Below are 19,349 nucleotides of genomic sequence, written 5' to 3'. Positions count from 1 at the left end.
TGGATCATTTTTGGAGATTAAGGATGTTTTCTACTGTAACTTTGAAGTATCATTAAACCCACATAATTAAAAACTCTCAATAAATGCTGTAATACATGCTGTTCATAGTCAGTCACTATGGGATTCATTTTCTGTATTCTGCTAAAAACCTGGTTGATCCTGCCGTTCTCTGTCTCCCCCCTCCTGTCCATGTCCCTACTGCAGTTGGGGATTTTTCAGAGCAGTATTGGCAGCTAGTGCACATGCTCAGTTTTCTGTGAGTTTCTATGCTGAGCATTTTCCTTCCTATCAAATCTGAGCAGCACATGTGACTATAGAGTCACACATGTGGGTGTATACACAGTGGTAAATGACAGCCCACTACCTCCAATGGGGGTAGGACATCATGTCTTGATTAAGGGAGGCTTCACCTCCCTGTTATTTTCAGACACAGGCTGGACATGTCTGTTTAGACCCCTGACATCTCACCAAAGCCCCCCCAAAGATAAAAAATAAAATATTGTAAAACAATTCTAACAAACGAAAAAGTGTAAAAAAAAAAAAAAAAGCATTGTGAAAAAAAATGTACATGTAAAAAAATCTGTTATTAAAAGTAAAAAAACAAATGACACCATCCACTGCCACCCACCCCCTACCCCCTTCCCCCGAAGCACTGCAAAAGAATATTGAGAAAGTGATTTAAATAATATTTTGCCGTGGGCGCGGGGGGGGGGGGCATTTGCTGGCACCACCTCCCTGAAATTAGTTTGCCACCTCCCTGAAATTAGTTTTTGCCGTTTGGGATGTCTGTGTTCTGTGTATCTGATGTGTGAATAATTAAAATGCTATTTATTGTCTGGTTTCAGATAACTTGACTGCTGGATTTGCTGTGAATGCTCCATTGAACACTGGTAAGTTTTATGAGAAACTTTTCATTGTAATTGTACACATGCAAAGGGATAAAGTAGCAAATGGGGTTAATATAATACAGTAATTAGCTGAAAATCCTGCAAGTGAGAAGATTAGTACCGCTGTGTCATTTCCAGCTGCACCCTTGTTTAGCACACACATATTAATATTTGGTTTTGAAACCTTGGTGTGACCAGACTTTCAACAATCAACAAGAACTCCAGACAAAGTTAGCCATGGCTTCACCTTTTTGCCAAAAAAAAATATATAGTAACTAAATGCGGTATATAAAATATAATTGTACATGTTTTGGCAGGTAAAAAAATGTACCTTAATTTTTTTTTTTCTCAGGAGACTGCAGCGCATTTTACCCATGATCAAAGGGTGCAATGTCAGGCTCCTACAGACACTTGCTACAGCTTTTGGCCCATTCCTCTGTATAGGCTTTCTGTTTGAAAGCTGGAGGAAATGTCAATGAACTATGAGAGCGCTCACCAGTTCATTGAGAACTACAAGCTACCTGTTATAGTGGAAAATGGTACTTGTAGTACAATCAGTCACAGATTCCTGTAAATGAATCATGCGTCTGTTCGAGCCCAGCTGTTTTTTAAATCTGAGAGTGGATGTGGGGAGAGGATCCCCTGCCCGCTGTCACAGGGAAGATAGGGGGAATCATGGGTGTGGGAGGAGGTTTCTGAACATGCTACATGTTGTACCCTAAATATTTGTGTTACATAAAACATGTTCGGAGAGATGAGCTTATTCTTTAAGAATAGGTAATCGGCTGAAAAATCTGAGTGGAAGTAATTGTAATGTGCAGTTTAGGGCCTGTTCACACTTGTCTGCAGTCTAAAACGCTGCTGCCCATACACTAAACAGGAGCCGTGAGCACCAGCATTGTTGGGGTTGTAAACCCTGTACTACCACTTTTACCTACAAGTAAGCCTATAATAAAGCTTACCTGCAGGTACCGTGAATATCTCCTAAACGTGCACTGTGTAGGAGATATTCACTGTATCCACATTTGCCGACGTTATTGTTTTATTGGCACATGCGCACTGAAGAAACGGCTCACTCGTGCTGTTTCTTCAGTAGCTGTGCCGTGACCGGCGGCACCTGTGCACACGTGGGGGAGTAGCATCATCCCGGCTCCGGCCAATCACATCGCTGGGGCCCACAAACCCAAAGATAACTCTGGGGGACATGTCACTGGTCACAGCAGTGTACGGGGACTGCTGCAACAGCTTTGATCTAAGTTAGTATTTCATAATGAGCTAGTATGCGGTTTTTTTTGGGGGGAGGGGGAATCCTATTGGAATTGGAGTACTCTGGTAGCAATTGGGAAGGTGCTCCCCATAGTAGCTGGGTCTACTGTAGAAGCTGTGTGTGGTAATGTGATCGGCTCCAGCACACTGGTTCTGATAGTGAAGGACCTCCCACCTGGCTGCAGATCACTTGCCCATCTACCTCTGCCTCATTAGGTCTGGACTCTCTGTGCTGCTGTAGGATGGAGGTAGAGAAACTTATCTTCTGTTCAGGAACCCAGAGAACTGTATGAAAAGGAGATAAAAGTGTCTGCATGTGAGCTTCGAGAGTAAAAGAGCACCCTACTACAGGTACTGTATGCATGATCACAATACAGCCTATCTGCCCAGAGCTTCTGGTTTCCATTGATGTGCTGCTGTATTACACATGGTAACATGGTTAATGAAATATATCTTGTTGCTAATAACCTAAGGCATTTAGACCAATCGCAGGGTTTCTCTCTGGGCAGGCACAGGTGCATCATCCAGCCCTGCTACCTGTAGAACTCTGTGAGATGCTGAAAGCTTCTTTGACTGGACAGGGGATGTACGGTGCACGTGATACTAAACTTTCAAACAGTATGCACCCTGGGATGATTGCCTGTAACGTAAGTATGGATTCCATGCATTACGTTCTTACTGCCCTTAACGTTAGTAGAAGTTTTACAGGCGGCTGGCAGCAGGGCTTGAGAGTGCACCTGGGCATTCCACCAGCACAAAAACACTGGCTATAGGGCACAGAGGCTAAATACTCAATGTGCATGGGGTCTAAGGAGAGAAGGTAACCCGGAAAAAGTAAAGTTGTTTATTAATCTGACTGGAAACATTCCACCTGTTTTTAAGGTAGAGCATGTAACATGTTCTCAATCCTGTGGCTGCTCCATGCACCCCCCCCCCCCATGACAATGGGAGGGGGATCTTCTTCCCGCACCCGCTGTTACTAATTGAAAAAAGTGTGGCTGTGCAGTGTACAGTGTCCTATGAATGAATGGACTGCAAGTACTGACCAGCTTTGCGGCTGGCGGCTTGTAGTTCTCTATGAACTACCAGGACGCTGTTGAGCACTGTGGTATTTCATTGATTCTTCCTATGACTGTGTAACTACCTGCCCATATGAGGTACGAGCGCCCATATGAGGTACGAGCAGACAGCTTACACTGCTGTAGCCCTGCATTGAACCCATGATCTGCTGATCGAGGGTGCAATGCTTTCCAGGCTAGTAAATGCACATTTTTTTTAACTGAAAAAAAATGTGCATTTTTTTTTTTTTTTAAAGGTGAACTTATCCTTTAAGTTGTCTTCTGTTACCAAACACGTTTCTTCTCATCTCTTATCTCTGATACATTGTTCCTGATTTCGCTCCGACTGCCCCTTGTACTATTGTCTGTTCTTCCCACAACCTGCACCCCATGCCTTCTACGATCTTCCACGGTCTACTTGCCCTTCCTGACATGACTCCCTGTGAGATAGAGACACTGACTGGCAGCCTCTCTTTGAGTAACTAATCAGATTTAAGACGCTACACACACAAAAATATTAAAATGGTATATATTTTTCAAAGTGCAGCTACAGTATGGGCAAAAATAAAAAATTACATAAATCAATAAGTCTGTTACTAGCATTAACACAGCACATATATTCATTTGGCACCAATGAGACCCTGAATTATTAGTGGAATACCCCAGCACATACTTCACAAGGAGTACTCTCGGTTCCCAACCTTTAATGTTATTATTTCATTACCCACCTGCATCAATTGCTGGGTTGGTCAGAGAAGGTACCCCGATCCTCTGTACCCATCTTGGATTCTTGATAACCCATCCTTTCCATACTAAGAGCCACTTTTAGATCTCTATATTAACCCATCCCCTTCTGTTAGGCTAAGTGTTAATCAATTTTCAAAATGGTTGTAAAGTCAGAGTAGGATTATTGCCAGCCCCTCTGTTATACCAAGGTATATTACACAGTAGAAATGTTTCTTTAAAATGCATTATTTCAGATCACCTTTGTACGGTCACGTGACCTCCTGCTGCTCTCCTCCCCTAATCTAAGAGCTACAGCGAGAGCGACTGAGTTCCCCCTTTGATGTCAGCCAGGAGGTCACGTGATCACTGTGCTGTCCGCTCAGCCCCTCTCTCTGTAGCCCTTAGATTGAGGGAGGAGAGCGTTGGTAGGTCACGTGACCACACCGAGGTGATCTGAAAGAAGGTATTTAGCGTCATCACTTTAAACAAACATTTACACTCTGTAGTATACCTTGGTATAACAGAGGGGCTGACAGGAATCCTACTCTGACTTTTCTGCCAGCTACAAAAAGCATCAGGAGGGGAGTGGAGCGGCAGGGAGGGGATTGCTCAAGCACAGACGCTGACAGGCAGGGAAGGAGGGGGAGAGAGAGGAGAGACTGTGGGATGACAGAGCCACATAAACTGACCATGGTATCATGGACCATCAGCCATGATTACCGTGGTCAGTTAACATATGGGGACACGGGAACAGGCATGATCAACCATTTTTTTTACAGCATAGAACGGGACAGATTAGACAGCACAAGCTCTATGCTATTTAACCTGCTTTAAAGGAACAGAATCTCTCTCTTTTTTAAAAAATTTTTTTAAGGTTACATCTCTTTAAAAAAATGTAATCATTTACAGCAACAGTTTTTCCCAATCCCTGTAACTGATACAGTTGCTGGATAGCTTGACCTGTTGAAGGAAGTGGAAACATAATGGATATAATGGCACTATCAAAAGGTGATAAAACAATGTGATGGGAGAATTGCTGTGAAACAAAATCTGTGTGTGATTAGCTTTGTACTGATAACGCAATAGATGAGGCCTATAGTTATGGAATTATAATAAGGAAACTGATTCTGTATTACTTCATGACACTTGTTGGTGTTAACCTATACAATATTACCGACAGATGGTCAGACAATGCTTAAATTTGTTTTCTAATTCAGATAGTTCCTCTGGTCCTTGAGAGGCATGATAGATGTACCTGTTCCAAGCAGCTGATAAAACAATCAAGCCTTTACTGTTCTTGCTTTGTCTATGGGGCACTAAAGGTGTACACCTGCTGTGCTAATGAGCTATCTGCGAGTTATCGCTTAAGGTTGTGCAGAGTTTATCAAGTGCATACTGTGTTTATAATCCTAACATTTACGAAAGCAGCACTTAAAGTATCTGATGTGGCTGTCCCATCCCTTCAGACAATGTAGAAATCAGTGCATTTATGTACAGCAAACTGTGTCCCCATTGTCTACAAGAGCTGAAGACAGCTGGTGACCAAAGAACAAGGTGAAAATCCATCTCATTCATTCTTAGGGGTCACAGCATAACAGAATTTTGATGGTTTTTTTTAAAGTGTATGTTCAGCCAGATCATTTTTTGTCAGGTTTTTACTGCTTTTTGGGACTCGGTTATAGAGATTTACCCTCACTTTTTGTAATGAGCTTGGGTTTGGGCTTGGGCTTGGGTTAAGATCCACAACTGTTGTACACAAAGGGTTGAATGATAGTGACATCAGTGTCATTGATGTGGCTGTATTATACCAATCATGTCACGGTGAGCTTCCACACCTCTTTGTTCCGCAGCAGGGGAGGGAATTTCCTGCCCACGTCTCGTTGGCCCGGCGATGATAGCTAACTTCTGGGTTCAGAGCAAACCTAAGCTCATCCCCACTTACTTCCTGTCCTGCTAATGTTTTGCCAATCAATAAGTGAGTGTAATGCCGCGTACACAATATCGAATTGTCTGGCGGACTAGGTCCACCGGATCACATTATGCCGGACAATTCGATCGTGTGTGGGCTCCAGCGGACTTTTTCATCGTAAAGTCCGGCGGACTTAGAATGTAGTTTTGATTTAAAATGTGTCCGCCGGACTTGGCTTTCAGCGGACAATCCATTCGTCAGTGTGCTAGTCCGGCAGACTAAGAATGACGCATGCTCTGAAGCAAGTACGAGACGGAAGCTATTGGCTACTGGCTATTCAACTTCCTTGTTCTAGTCCCATCGTACGTGCTGTACGTCATCACGTTAGAAATCGCCGTACTTTCGGAGGATCCGTGTGTCCAAGTCCGTTTGTTATAAAGTACGGCGGATTGTTTGCCGAATTGTTTGCCGGACCAATTCCGCCTGACAATTCGATCGTGTGTACGCAGCATAAATCTTCTCTTGACAGATACAAAAATTAGATTCTTTAGTAGGCAAAGGCTGCAACCTCTGTCAGACTTTACATTTTTTGTCTGCATCCCTGTTGTAGACTTTCCTTCATTTACTGTCTGGTGAAACCATTGACAGCAGGGGAGGAAGTGAGGGTGAATCTCTCCCATAGTAGCACAAAACAACCCAATAGGAGTTTTAATCTTTATTCACTCCAATTTAGTAGTAGAAAGAAACTAGTCGTATTAGCCAGTAGATAAGGGCCTGTGTCAGTAGGGTTTGGATTTATGTCAATAGGATCAGTTTGACAGTCTTTTGAGGTCATTCAGAATTGAATGACAGGTGCATTTGACCTGCAGTTTACCCTTTTCTTGCGACAAGCAGGTTTTACATCCTTATAGACCTGTATGGGAATGGAAAACCTGTTTGAAGCCATAGGCATGCGCAGGGGGTGTGCCAGCTGTGCCTGGGCACACCCTAATCATTATGTGTGGTTCCGATTCCCCCTACTGCCCGGGCTCCCCCTTCCCTGTGTTGGCCTCTCCCCCGCCCCACAGTGCTGCTGTCTTCCCTCCTCTCCTCTCAAGTACTCCTTCCATATCTAGAGAAGATTCATCATTTCCAATATCAGCTGTGAATTTAAAGTGATTGTAAAGCTTACATTTCTTTTAAAATTAAAATAATAAACATATCATACAGGTTTTGCACAGATCAGCTGTGATCCTCTTCTTCTGGGGTCCCCCCGGACAGTGCTCCTGGCTCTACCTCTCAAGAGAAAGCTGCTTTCTATGGGGACACTCCTGCAGGCTCTGCTCAGCCCATTTGCTCCATTTTCACAGAATTTAAAGACAGCCAATGGCTGAATGCATTAAAGTGTTATGAAAGGCTTTTTTTTATTATTATTATTTTAAAAACAAAAAACATGCTATGCACAGTTTTACACATTGCAGCCCTGATCCTCCTCTTCTTGATTCCCCCACCTGCACTCTTGGCCTCTCCCTTCTGCCGAATACCCCCAGAGCAAGCACTTGCAATGGGGGAACCTAAGCAGGCTAGCTCCCAAGCCGCAGCTCTGTGTGTCTATTCACACAGAACCATGGCTCAGCCCCGCCCCCTCTCTCTCCTCATTGCCTCACTGGCTGTGATTGACAGGGAGAGTCTCCAGGGAGCCAAGGCTCTCATGCACATCACTAGATCGTGATGTGATCATGAGAGGAGCTGCTACAAAGAGAAGGTTTTTTACTGTCATGCGTAGAATGCATGACGGTAAAAAACCTTGAAACTTTAGAACCACTTTAAGGTAAAAAAAAACTTAATGCCACGTACACACGATTGGAAATCAAAAGACGAATGAGAGCTTTTGGTCGGAAAATGCAATCATATGTATGCTCCATCTGACTTTTGCTGGCCGAATTTTGGCCAGCAAAAAATTGAGAGCATGTTCTCAATTTTTCAGTCAGAAAAAGTTCCTATCCAAAAATGCGTTTGTGTGTTTGCAAGTCCGACGTGCAAAAACTCACGCGTGCTCAGATTCAACTAGGAGATGGAAGCTATTGGCTACTGGCTATTGAACTTCCTTTTTCTAGTCCCGTCGTATGTGTTGTACGTCACCATGTTCTTGGCGGTCGGAATTTGGTGTGACTGTGTGTATGCAAGACAGCTTGAGTGAAATTCCGTCTGAAAAATCTTCAGAGCTTTTTCCGACCAAAATTCCGAACATGTGTACGTGGCATAAGGCTTTCGAACCACTTTAAAGCGGGAGTCCGCCAGGAGTTCCGCTGTTTTTTTTTTTAACAAGCCAGCAGCTACAAATACTGCAGCTGCTGACTTTTAAAATAAGGACACTTACCCGCCCAGCGCGCCCGCGATGTCGGCACCCGAAGCCGATCTCTCGGGTGCTGCCGCCGCCATCTTGGGTATGGGAATCAGGAAGTGGAGCCTTTCGGCTTCATTTCACGGTTCCCTACTGCGCATGCGCGAGTCGCGCTGCGCAATAAGGATGGTCCCGCTGCCTCTGGGATCCGTGTGTTTCCCAGCAGGCAGCGGGGGACTTTCGGAAAGGGGCGTAATCTACCGCAGATAGCTATGCTGGAAGTGGGTGCAGATACCTGTACTGTACAGGTACCTGCACCCCCTCCCCCCTGAAAGGTGCCAATTGTGGCGCCGGAGGGGGGGAGGATTCCAATGAGCGGAAGGTCCACTTTAGGGTGGACCTCCGCTTTAACTAAGGACCTCTTTTTTATTAATAGATTGATTTTGCTACATTGTTTATCAATTGCTGAATTTAATTTCATGTGTCAGAAAAAAACAGTACACTGCACTGATCTGTATCATTAACTTTTAGATGTGACCTCATTACTGTGCTGTCTACTGCTAGTCCCGATAAGAGTGAGGTGTCTATGTGGCTGCCAGAAAACCGATTACATGTCTCAGGCAGTGAATTTGCTGTGATCTTAGTCTTGTAACTATAAGATGTTTGGCAGTGTACAGAACTTGATTCTGTCAGCTGATTTCCTAGAGAGATGAATACTACTGTTACATCTTTCATTATATGGTGAGAGACTGGGCTTGCAGTAATAATACCTTAATTTTATTATGTACCAGAAGTCCCCAACCTCAGTCAGCTTGAGCCCCGCTTCACACTGAGCTGCGGGAATGAAGCTGAACTCGCACGATTTCACTCCCGCATGTCAGTCCAAATTTCAGCTGTGATTTCTGCCCAGATGTCAATGGAAATCGCACCCTGAAATTACAAAAAGTAGTACAGGAACTACTTTTTGAAATTGGTGCGGCGCCGCAAATGCAGAGTTGCACCGATTTAGGACGGTGCCATTCCTGGCAATTGCCACCGATTTGACATGCGATTGGACATGTCAAATTGTACCAATGTGAACCAGGGATGAAAGACAGTTGTAAATGTATATGGTGCTGGAGTCACACTTAAAACGCAAACTACAGTAAAACCTTGGTTTGAGAGTAACTTGGTTTGAGAACGTTTTGTAAGACAAGTAACATTTTTTTATACATTTTGACTTGATATACAAGCGATATCTTGATATACAAGTAGTGTCATGTCACAGCTTAATATAAAAGAGTAGAGAGGCGCCTCTATATGTAGCAATATGGTTACATTTAATGAAGATACGACATTTAGCAACTCACGGTTGATGATTAAAACAGGCACATCTAAGTATGCAGGCATCTGGGGTAAAGCTGTCCACATAGACCATCCTCCACATCAACATCATCCCTTCCACTCTGCGCTCCATGAGTGGTACAAGCGACGCTTTCAGATCGTTCTGCTGCAGGGTAGTCTTCCCAGTCACGATTGCAGACTGACAGCCATGAGAGCTGGTGGTGTGTGGGATTGTCTATGTGGACAGCTTTACCCCAGATGCCTGCATACTTAGATGTGCCTCTTTTAATCGTCAACCATGTGAGTTGCTAAATATTGTACGACAGGACTAGAAAAGGAAGTTCAGTAGCCAGTAGCCAATAGCCAATAGCTGCCCTTGTGTTATATTTGGTCCGTCGGACCAGCATACAGACGAATGGTTTTCACGATAGGAATTGAGTCCGTCGGACAGATTTGAAAAACGATTTAAAAGAAAAACGACTATCCAACGGAATGATTCCGTTGAACCTAATCTGCCGGAAAGTCATGTGTACGCGGCATTAGAGGTACCTCTCTTTTCGTTTATATTCTGTAGCTCCTGCTAGCTTTTGCTTCTAATCCCCTTGTAGAGGCTGCCGTTTGTTGATGGACACAACCTATCACAGTGATGGCGAACCTTGGCACTCCAGATGTTTTGGAACTACATTTCCCATGATGCTCAACTGCACTGCAGAGTGTTTGAGCATCATGGGAAATGTAGTTCCAAAACATCAGGGGTGCCAAGGTTCGCCATTACTGACCTATCACATGGTTATAATCTTTTTATATGGACTATAAACTGAAGGACTTATAAATGGTTGTGGAAGGAATCGTTTGAGTTACCATTATTTCTTATGGGGAAATTCGCTTTGATAAAGTGCTTTGGATTACAAGCATGTTTCCGGAACACATTATTCTCGCAATCCAAAGTTTTACTGTAGTACTCAGGTAATATTAGACAAAAGTCATATTAAATGGTTTAATAAAAATATGAAAAAGTATACCCAGACAGGTTATGGTACAGTTAAAATAGTAGTAAACCAAAAAAAAAATAAAAACTTCTCCTTGCAAATTAATGTCGTAATGTGCATCGCTGACCATAGGTGTATACAGCCTATTGCATTAGAGTGTGTACCTCAAAGCTCATACACATGCATGTATATATATATATATATATATATATATATATATATATATACCGATGGCGTCAGTAGTTTTTATTTTTATTATTTTATTTTATATTATTTTTTACAATTTACATTTTTTTCAACACATTTTTTTAGCAGCCCTGTTAGGGGGCTTTGCTGAAATAGGGGTTTAAACAGGGGAAATCTGCACCACACAGGGTGATTGGGGTGTTCTCAAGCACACCTGACATACCCTGTGCGCATGCCTATGCTGCTGACAAGGCTTCCATCTTCACCCGGTCTTCCTTCCGAGTTCACGGGCAGCCGCTGCTTGACTGGTGGAGCCTGCAAGCAAACGTACTTACACATATTGTGTAGGCATAGTCCACTTTTGTTAGCCAGGAGGCAGGTCTGAGCAATGATGTGTAGTAGACAGCCTGTGGCTAAAAGAAGATGGAAAAGATACTGTTGTTTGGGATTTGGGCTCAGGTCATTCAGTTCGCTCAGTTTAGGCCCCTTTCACATGTTTTATATATATATATATATATATATATATATATATATATTAGGGCTGGGCAAATTAAAGCGGAGGTCCACCCTAAAGTGGACCTTCCGCTCATCGGAACCCTCCCCCCCTCCGGCGCCACAATTGGCACCTTTCAGGGGGGAGGGGGGTGCAGATACCTGTACAGTACAGGTATCTGCACCCACTTCCGGGATATCTCTCTGCGGAAAGGGGCGTAGATTACGCCCCTTTCCGCAAGTGCCCGCCCCTTTCCGCAAGTGCCCCGCTGCCTGCTGGGAAACACACAGATCCCAGAGGCAGCGGGGACCATCCTTATTGCGCAGCGCGACTCGCGCATGCGCAGTAGGGAACCAGGAATTGAAGCCGAGAGGCTCCATTTCCTGATTCCCATACCCAAGATGGCGGCGGCAGGACCCGAGAGACGATCTAGAGATCGGCTTCGGGTGCCGACATCCCGGGCTGGCTGGACAGGTAAGTGTCACTATTTTAAAAGTCAGCAGCTGCAGTATTTGTAGCTGCTGGCTTTTAAAAAAAAAAAAAACGTGGAGTCCCGGCGGACTCCCGCTTTAAAGATTAATTCCTCGATTAATTGTTAATTTTTTTGATCAATCAAAATTCTTTTGATCGGTACTCACCTCTCCACCGGCTTCAGAGAGTTCCATCAGAGATCTGGTGATGACACGGACATCGACGTCACCGGACTCCTTCCCCCTTCCATAAGGGCCTCTGTCTGCTAAAGAAGAGAAGGGGGAGGAGTCCGGTGACCTCTATGTCCGCGACGTCACGAGACAGCCTGGACAGTGATGGTAAATATGGATGTGGTTAACTGCGATCATTCAGCGAGCTAAGTGTAGGCAAATTTGATAACCTCCCTTTTTAACATTGTTGTAAAAAACAAAACAAAATGTAAACACTCTGGTATGTCTGCGTGACTGGCTAAAGTGATGCCTACTTGCCTAGTGCCTACTATAAAGTGACTGACAGTCAACATACTAGATACGTTTTATAATTAAAGTTAAAATAACTTTCTAAGTTTTTCTTAAAGTTTAATAAAATAAATTACTTACAGTTTGAATTCAAAACGTATTTGTGTGAACTGTGAAGTTAAGTCATAAATTGTGGAAACTAACTAGTGTCGGGTGATTGTATATAGTGTATACCACATTTACCACTGACTAATGCAGAGTTGCAATGCAAGGAGATCAGCTAAAAGCAGTTGGATCTGTATGTGCATTATAATTAATCAAAATAAGTCGATTAATTGCTAAAAAAAAATAAAAATGATTAATCGAACACGAAAATTGTAATAAGTAACATCCCTAATATATATATATATAGATAGATAGATAGATAGATATATTATAAAAAGTATCAGGAGATATTTAATTATGTGTTACATAACTCAAAAAAAAGAAAAGCTTTAAGACAAAGGCCGGTGATGGGGCGTGTCTCCCATTAGTAAAGCATTGCAGACAGATATGTCACCGTGGTGTTCTATTGTAGGTTCAGTCTACATACACCTACTAGTAACCACTCCCTCATTCTATAAATATTTGTAACAGACACACCTCAGGGTTATTTTGTCTGAACATTGCACAACAATTTCCTTCTCTCCTTCTCTCCTTATGACTATTATTATTGTGCTGTCTTTCCAGTGATGACATTGCTCAGACGTCTTCAAAGTCCACTTTTATTGTCTAGCAATCAGTATTTAACTATGTTTCTACTACAACTCAAACTCATAGGCTGCAAAAATTATATAACAGAACATTATATAGCAAAGTGGCCACTGTGAGGCATTAGTGTAGGTTTTATGTAAGCCTTAATAAATAATAAGCCGCAACGTGTTTGATATCTACCTGCCAACAGCTTACAGTTATCCAGAAATGTGAAGGTGAAGGCTAGTACCCGAAGGTCTATTACCCTTCTCCGCATTAGCTTTTATTCACCATCAGTATGCCACCAATCTGTCTAACATTTTTTTATATAAATGAAAGGAAATTGGAGGTGATAATTGACTCTACATCAGTCCTTAATGAAATCGTACACAGAAAATGACAGTTTCAGCTTCCCAGCTTCTAAAGCAGCGCCTATCTGAGATAGGTGCTGAGAATCTCAGATGAGAAATTGATTGGTTTCCAGTCCTTGGGGGAAATTAGGGTTTTCCATAGCAGTGGTTAAGGGCCCACATACAATATGTGGATACCTTAGAGCAGTATTTCTCAACCTTTTTTCCATCAAGGAACCTCTGGCAAAAAGTCTGAAATCTAGGGGAACCCCTGAAATAATTTTCATCATGACAGGTCATGGAACACCGGTGTGATCCACGAGCTGTAGATATAACAACAATTATTTTTAAAAATAGCATTGAATAATAGAATTAAAAACATACCTATTTAATGTGAAACTTGTACTTGTTTTTTTCTGCACCTATACTCAATTCTGGGTCCAACTTGATAGCAGAGTACAGGGGAGCAGCAGCAGGTCAAGGTACAGGGGGCAAGCAGAGCATAGCACACGAGGCAGGAGGGCACAGTATATGGCAGCAGCGCACATATTTACATGGCAGCAGGGTACATGAGCACATGAGAGGAAGGTACATGAGAAAAGAGCAGGACATAGGACACATGGGAGCAGAGCAGGACATAGGACACATGGGAGCAGAGCAGGGCACAGGACACATGAGAGCAGAGCAGGGCACAGAACACATAAGAGCAGAGCAGGGAACAGAACACATAAGAGCAGAGCAGGGCACAGGACACATGGGGGCAGAGCAGGGCACAGGTTGCATGGGAGCAGAGCAGGGCACAGGACATGTGGGAGCAGAGCAGGGCGCAGGACACATGGGAGCAGAGCTAGGCATAGGACATGTGGGAGCAGAGCAGGGCACAGGACACGTGGGAGCAGAGCAGGGCACATGACACATGGGAGCAGAGCAGGGCACAGGACACATGGGAGCAGAGCAGGGTACAGGGCACATGGGAGCAGAGCAGGGTACAGGGCACATGACATCAGAGAAGGGCACAGGACACATGGGAGCAGAGCAGGACACAGGACACATGGGAGCAGAGCAGAGCAGGGCACAGGACACATGGGAAAAGAGCAGGGCACAGGACACATGGGAGCAGAGCAGGGCACAGGACACATGGGAGCAGAGCAGGGCGCAGGACACATAGGAGCAGATCAGGGTACAGGACACATGGGAGCAGAGCAGGGCGCAGGACACATGGGAGCAGAGCAGGGCACAGGACACATGGGAGCAGAGCAGGGCACAGGACACATGGGAGCAGAGCAGGGCACAGGACACATGGGAGCAGAGCAGGGCACAGGACACATGGGAGCAGAGCAGGGCACAGGACACATGGGAGCAGAGCAGGGCACAGGACACATGGGAGCAGATCAGGGCACAGGACACATGGGAGCAGATCAGGGCACAGGACACATGGGAGCAGAGCAGGGCACAGGACACATGGGAAAAAGAGCAGGGCACAGGACACATGGGAAAAAGAGCAGGGCACAGGACACATGGGAAAAAGAGCAGGGCACAGGACACATGGGAAAAAGAGCAGGGCACAGGACACATGGGAGCAGATCAGGGCACAGGACACATGGGAGCAGATCAGGGCACAGGACACATGGGAGCAGAGCAGGGCACAGGACACATGGGAGCAGAGCAGGGCGCAGGACACATGGGAAAAGAGCAGGGCACAGGACACATGCAAAAAGAGCAGGGCACATTCCTAAATTGAAGCAGGGCATCGGGGAAGCGGCTGGCTGTGGTAGTCCTTACTCTTGTGCGCTGTTCCTGGCCACTCCTCTCTTTTCCATCCTATCACACTTATGAAAGACGATAAGGGGGTGGAGCTATCCAGAAAGAGCAGAGACGCTCTTTGTTTGCCAACACCACTCTGCATGCAGACATGAGTATAAGACAGCAGTGAGGATGCAATCTACCTGTCAGCGGCTTGCGATTGACAGGTAAATTGCAGCGGAACTCTGATTGAGAAACACTGCCTTAGAGGTTTTTAATACTGAATCCTAGAATTTCAGGGAGGGATGTTAAAAGGTATTGATGCAGTGTGGGGACAGGCTGTAGGCTATATTTGTGGGAGCAAGTATGGGACCATGGATGACGTTTCTTTTTCCGATGTCGCTCACAATTTGTGAGACTCATTAAACCAGTGATCACGGATATGTTTTAATAAAGAGGATTTGTGTTATATTTTTTATATATTTTTGGCTGCTACACATAAAAGGTTTTTTTATTTTAATGCATAGAATGAGAGAATGCATAAGATAAAAAACCTTTTATGTGTAGCAGTCACCCCAGCACCCCCCCTAATTACTTACCTGAGCCCCATCTCTCTCCAGCGATGTCCACAAATGTCTAAGCCATCTGGGACACTCCTCCTGATTGGCTGAGACACAGTAGCGGCGCCATTGGCTCCCACAGCTTTCATTTAAAGTCAGTCAGCCAATCAGGGGAGAGAGAGGAGGGGGCCAGGTTGGGGCTCAGTGTCTGAATGGACACAGGGAGCCCTGACTCGGCTCGGGTGCCCCCATAGGAAGCTGCTGACTGTGGGAGCACTTGATAGGAGGGAGGGGCCAGGAGCAGCAAAGAAGGACCCGAGAAGAGGAGGACCCAGGCTGCTCTGTGCAAAACAACTGCACAGAGGGGGTAAGTATAACATGTTTGTTATTAAAAAAAAATGAGACTTTACAATCACTTTAACTCAGGCATGCAGACAGGAGGGTGTGATTAGCTGAGAAAACCTCCCCTCCTGAAGACTTCTTGGATGTATGATATAATTTTCTTAGGCCTGGAAACCAGGAAGTAACTGAACAAATGTACAAAAGTTTTATGGATCTTTAACCCAACAGTAATGCCCTGTACACACGGTCGGAATTTCTGATGGAAAATGTGCGATCGGATCATGTTGTCGGAAAATCCGACAACTTTGTGTGACCCTGTTTATGCAAGACAAGTTTGAGCCAACATCCATCTGGAAAAATCTGAGGGATTTTGTTGTCGGAATGTCCAACCGTGTGTACAAGGCATAAGATATTAGCCAAGATAAAGCAAGTCTATCACAAAGATGTTTTCTGTCATAGTTACTCACTGATTAAGCAAGTGAGTGATTGCAGAAATTGCTTTTGTAAAAAAAAAAAAATTCCCTTACAAAGAGTTTACATGATACATTACATTGCCCGCTCACTCCCAAGGTTCTGCTTCTCTAAAATATTACATTCTACTTGGAAGGAAAAGGTATCACCAAATTAAACCCTTAATTAATTTCTCCAGGGGGCAAGTGCATGTACCGTGCCTTGCAAAAGTATTCACCTCCATTTTTCATGTTTTGTTGCCTCACAACCTGGAATTAACATGGATTGTTTGAGGATTTGCATCATTTAATTTACAGAACATGCCCACAACTTTAAAGATTTTTTTTTTTTTATTGTGAAGCAAACAACAAATAGGACACAATAACAGAAAAAGTCAATCTGCATAACCATTCACCCCCCTAAAGTCAATACTTTGTAGAGCCACCTTTTGCAGCTATCACAGCTCCAAGTTGCTTTGGATAAGTCTCTATGAGCTTGCCACATCTTACCACTGGGATGTTTGCCCATTCCTCCTTGCAAAACTGCTCCAGCTCCTTCAAGTTGTATGGTTTGCCCTTGTGAACAGCAATCTTTGAGTCTGACCACAGATATTCTATTGGATTGAGGTCTGGGCTTTGACTAGGCCATTCCAACACATTTACATGTTTCCATTAAACCACTCAAGTGTTGCTTTAGAAGTGTGTTTGGGGTCATTGTCCTGCTGGAAGGTGAACCTCTGTCTTAGCCTCAAATCACACACAGAGTGGTACAGGTTTTGCCCAAGAATATCCCTGTATTTAGCACCATCCATCTTTACCTCAACTCTGATTAGTTTCGCAGTCCTGAGTGCTGAAAAACATCTCCACAGCATGATGCTGCCATCACCATGTTTCACTGTGGGGATGGTGATCTTTGGGTGATGTGATTTGTTGGGTTTGCGCCAGACATAGCATTTTTCTTTGATGGCCAAAAAGTTTAATTTTAGTCTCATCAGACCAGAGCACCTTCTTCCATACATTTTGGGGGTATACCACATGCCTTTTTGCAAACTCAAAACTTGCCATTTTGTTTTTTGCTGAAAGTAATGGCTTTCTTCTGGCCACTGTGCCATAAAGCCCAACTCTACGGAGTGTATGGCTTATTGTTCTATGTACGAATAAAAAACAAATGTATGAAAGTGGTGTTGCGCTCCTTAAATAAATATAGCAGTAAATATGTGAAGTACACAATGTACAAAATTAAAAGTGAATATTCCTACAAACTATAAACGCATGATTTAGCATAAAAAAGGTGCATTCAATAAAGTGCATACAAGTGCTCGGGTAGGTACATAATATATTCAAAGTGCACAGATTGCAGTGATAGTAGGATCTGCAACGTGATTAAAAAACACTCAATAATCTAATATCAAAGGTGCAACAAGGAAAAAATACATATATGACAATAAAATCATAAAAAATAAATAAATTATATAAAGTATATTTCACAGTCCGCATTAGATCATGCACTGCAAAAAATATATTAATCCACTCTATGTGCAAATATCTGGTAATCCCGTGAGTGAGAAAAAAATATATATAACAATAAAATTATAGACAGATTAACTATATTGTATAAAGTATATTCCACAGTCCGTATCGGATCATGCACTGAAAAAAAGTCCACTCTGTGTGCAAATATCTGCTAATCCCGTGAGTGACTCTTTATTCCATAGGTGATAGCGTGCAAGGTGTCCACACACTGGTAGCAATGGCTACCTTACCTTACTGCTGTAAGGGAACAGCATATATCCTTTTGAGCAGGTGGTAGATGTAAACAACAATGGATGCCCCCTCTCTCGGTCCTCAGTCAAAGGTAGCATATACATCCATAGGAGAAGAGAAAATGCTAATAGTGAAGTATGTAATGCAATCCAAACTTTATTTTTAAAAAGGACACAGTCCAGGGTACTCACATTTAGCATAAACCATAAATGCAAAAAAACTTTACACGAAGCGACAGCATCAAACGAACGAGCAGGTAGTGTGTACTACGAACGTCACTTCCGGTATCCTCCTAGTCCAATCCTACGCGTATCGTCACTTGGACATGTGACTTCATCAGTGATGATCCCTGATGAAGTCACATGTCCAAGTGACGATACGCGTAGGATTGGACTAGGAGGATACCGGAAGTGACGTTCGTAGTACACACTACCTGCTCGTTCGTTTGATGCTGTCGCTTCGTGTAAAGTTTTTTTGCATTTATGGTTTATGCTAAATGTGAGTACCCTGGACTGTGTCCTTTTTAAAAATAAAGTTCGGATTGCATTACATACTTCACTATTAGCATTTTCTCTTCTCCTATGGATGTATATGCTACCTTTGACTGAGGACCGAGAGAGGGGGCATCCATTGTTGTTTACATCTACCACCTGCTCAAAAGGATATATGCTGTTCCCTTACAGCAGTAAGGTAAGGTAGCCATTGCTACCAGTGTGTGGACACCTTGCACGCTATCACCTATGGAATAAAGAGTCACTCACGGGATTAGCAGATATTTGCACACAGAGTGGACTTTTTTTCAGTGCATGATCCGATACGGACTGTGGAATATACTTTATACAATATAGTTAATCTGTCTATAATTTTATTGTTATATATATTTTTTTTCTCACTCACGGGATTACCAGATATTTGCACATAGAGTGGATTAATATATTTTTTGCAGTGCATGATCTAATGCGGACTGTGAAATATACTTTATATAATTTATTTATTTTTTATGATTTTATTGTCATATATGTATTTTTTCCTTGTTGCACCTTTGATATTAGATTATTGAGTGTTTTTTAATCACGTTGCAGATCCTACTATCACTGCAATCTGTGCACTTTGAATATATTATGTACCTACCCGAGCACTTGTATGCACTTTATTGAATGCACCTTTTTTATGCTAAATCATGCGTTTATAGTTTGTAGGAATATTCACTTTTAATTTTGTACATTGTGTACTTCACATATTTACTGCTATATTTATTTAAGGAGCGCAACACCACTTTCATACATTTGTTTTTTACTCACTCAGGGGAGGGTTTGAACC

General features: G+C 43.3%; 1 protein-coding gene across 21 annotated transcripts in view; it reads left to right on the top strand.

Moving 5' to 3' along the window:
• The window catches only part of MAP2 (microtubule associated protein 2), a 325,226-nt gene that overhangs the window by 34,288 nt on the left and 271,589 nt on the right, over positions 1 to 19,349 (top strand). For all 21 annotated transcript variants that reach the window (XR_013261850.1, XM_077448385.1, XM_077448399.1 and 18 more), the window contains exon 2: positions 846 to 890. The gene's annotated coding sequence lies outside the window, so the exon portion shown is untranslated. The remainder of the gene's footprint in view (positions 1 to 845; positions 891 to 19,349) is intronic.

The sequence above is a fragment of the Lithobates pipiens genome, unplaced genomic scaffold, assembly GCF_037356315.1.
Source record: "Lithobates pipiens isolate NorthernLeopardFrog02 unplaced genomic scaffold, aLitPip1_a1.2 Scaffold_22, whole genome shotgun sequence".
Classification (NCBI taxonomy): Eukaryota; Metazoa; Chordata; class Amphibia; order Anura; family Ranidae; genus Lithobates; species Lithobates pipiens.
This window is presented reverse-complemented; position numbering and strand designations above follow the sequence as displayed.